We start from the raw sequence: 2,993 nt of genomic DNA, 5'->3' as shown, positions 1-2,993 counted from the left end.
CTCGAAGCCAAGGCCCTCAAACTCGACGAAACCTCCGCCAGGACCATGCCCGAAGTGCCAGGAGCTACACTGGCTACGTGAGTGCACAAGGGCAACTCCGGAAGAGAAGGAGGCGATCCTGAAGAAACTGCGTGAGGCTCGTAAGAGCAAGAAGACAAGACTCAAGCGGCTAGGAGAGCTGCTACCATCTACTGATCGAGTGGTAACTTTGAATGGCAAGCTGGAGCTGCCATACTGCCCCGACAGTGGATCGGACTACACAGTGATCGGGAGATCACACTGGGAGGAGCTGAAGTCCGTGGACCCAAGTGTGATCGCCGAGGAACTCGATGTTCCAGTCACGAACCAGACGTTCGGATCAACGACAGTGACGGCCAAATGGAAGGCCAAGCTACACGTAAGGATCCACACTGCCGTCGGACCAGTGGAGCCGATGAACGCAGTGGACGTTCTCGTGATGGACGTCGACGACGGAGAGTTCATAGTGGGCAACGATCTGTTGACCTCACTCGGCATCGACGTGGATCACCAGTTGGAACAACTGGCCACACGCGACGAAGATGAGACCAGTGGCGACCCGATTGATCTGGAAGCGGACGAGATGCCCGCCAAGGTGGATGGATCGGGGCCATGTGGAGATGACGACATTTATGCCGCTGTGGAGAGAATGATCGACCGTGCCGTGGAGAATGGATTTCCGTTGGAGCATGTGGAGACTTTGCGTACGATTGTGCACGCGTATGACGTGTGGAGATTGGAGTTGCGTGGAGACCCACCGGCAAATGTCCCGCCACTCGAAGTGCGTCTGAAGGATGGGGCTCGTCCAACAAAGTGTAAGCCCCGTAAATATCCTCCGCACATTCGTAAGTTCTTACATGAATTTAATGCCCGTCTTGTAGAGCTCGGACTCGTCTACGAGAACCCCAAGAGCCGATGGTCGAGCCCCGTCCTACCGGTGAAGAAGTCAGCCGACCTGATGGACTTACGACAGACTACGGACTACAGGGCAAGGAACGCACAGACCGAAGTACGAGCTGCCGATGGGAGCGGCGACTACTCCGGACGGTGTGATCACGGTGGACAACCGGATCTGGGTGCCGCGTGAAGCGACTGAGCTCATACAACGACTGTGCATCGTTGCACATTGCGGAGCCCAAGGACACCGTGGCCAACAAGCCATGACCGCCCACCTTGGTCGACTCTTCAAGATCGACAAGATCAAGGAGACGGTGGCTAAATTTGTGAACGATTGCTTGATGTGCCTGCACTGTCGAGGAGGGAGAATCATCCCACGACCCTGGGGTGAAGTGATCGACTGCAGCACACGCAATGGCGTTCTCCATTTGATTTCTTGTACATGGGAGCAAGCTACGGATCTAGCAAGTACCTACTGGTCTTGAAAGACCATGCTACACACTATTGCGAGCTGATAGTGGCGGACACTGCCGACAGCAGAGTGACGACTGAAGCGCTACTGGCGTGGCACTCAAGGTTTGGAGTACCACCCGTGTGGGTGTCGGACAATGGCTCACACTTCAAGAATGAAGTGATAACGGAGCTGAGCCACCGACTGCGTACACAACAGACCTTCACGACCGCTTACAGTCCGTGGGTGAACGGATCTGTCGAGAGAGTGAATCGAGACATACTCCAAGTCATCAAGGCGATGATTCTATCCTACAAAGTGAGACAGAAGGACTGGGTGAATCTGGTCCCGCTGGTTCAGGTGAATTTGAACCATACCGCCGTGCCATCGCTGGGGAACCGATCACCTTTGGAACTTTTTACTGGATTACAGAACCCGACTCCATTACAAGAATTCTACCTACCTGAGGCTAAGAGACTACAGCAGGTACCTACGAGTGACGAGATCGACGGCTATCTCGCTGACCTACGTGAGAGTATACAAGCCATGCACTGTGTTGTTGAAGACAAGAGGCTCAAGCAACGCCTGCTCAACAAGAAGCGCGAGCGCGGTGAGAATTTGGTGAACTTCACGGTGGGTGACTACGTTCTGCGTTCTCGAGTGGATGAGAAGCAAAGCAACAAGCTACGAGTGACGTGGGTGGGACCGTATCGTGTGGTGCGTGCCGACACTCACTCATTTCGAGTGCAGCACTTGGTAACCGGTGAAGAACTGGACGTGCACGCCTCGAGATTGAAGATGTACGCTGATGACAGCCTGGAGGTGACGGACGAGCTGCTCGAACACATTTCAGCACAAGGCATCGTGCTAGCAGTGGACAAGCTCAAGGGCCATCAGTGGAACGACAACATCAAGGACTACGAGATCAAGGTCGGATGGAAAGGTCTACAATCTATTGAAGATTCGTACGAGCCTATGACTGATCTTGCGAAGGAGATTCGCGTCTTGGTGGACAACTACGTGAAGCAGACGGATGACCAGAGGCTCCACGAGTTCTGGCAGACGCTGCAACAAGGTGGTGGACAGCGTGGGGAACCGGCTGATCCGCCAACTAGTACTACTACTACGCGACCGACACGGCGCCGGCAAGCTGGTAGGAAGCGACGTCGAACTGCCGATGGACATGGCGTCCAGCAGGGAGACCAAGACCTCCACGACGGAGATCGAACAAGTCTGGGGCAGACCGCGACTGGGTTGGCTGGGGACCGAGAACTCCACCGATCTGCAGGTCGCCAGACGCGGTCGAGTACCGCAGCCGCAGGGGACGGAACGAAACCTGGTGGCAAACGGAGCCGAGCCATTCGACATCGCAGGGACCGTGGCCAGCACAGCTAGTCGGAATGACTACGCTCGCGCGGTGACCGAGCGTTTGGAGCGGTGACCAAGCTTGGGGGGCTGTGTAGTGGATTCTAAGCATTCAGCTTGGATCACCGCAGCGGAACTTCCAGGCCGTCAGAACACATCCAATTTAGTGGCTGCACGAAGTGTGCAGTTGCTGGGCGATGCCTGACTCATAGTGAGACAGTCTCACCTGGAAGTTGTCCGACGGCGTCAGCTGCCAGCTACA

Source organism: Phytophthora parasitica, assembly GCF_000247585.1.
Source record: "Phytophthora parasitica INRA-310 unplaced genomic scaffold supercont2.47, whole genome shotgun sequence".
NCBI lineage: Eukaryota > Oomycota > Peronosporomycetes > Peronosporales > Peronosporaceae > Phytophthora > Phytophthora nicotianae.
This window is presented reverse-complemented; position numbering follows the sequence as displayed.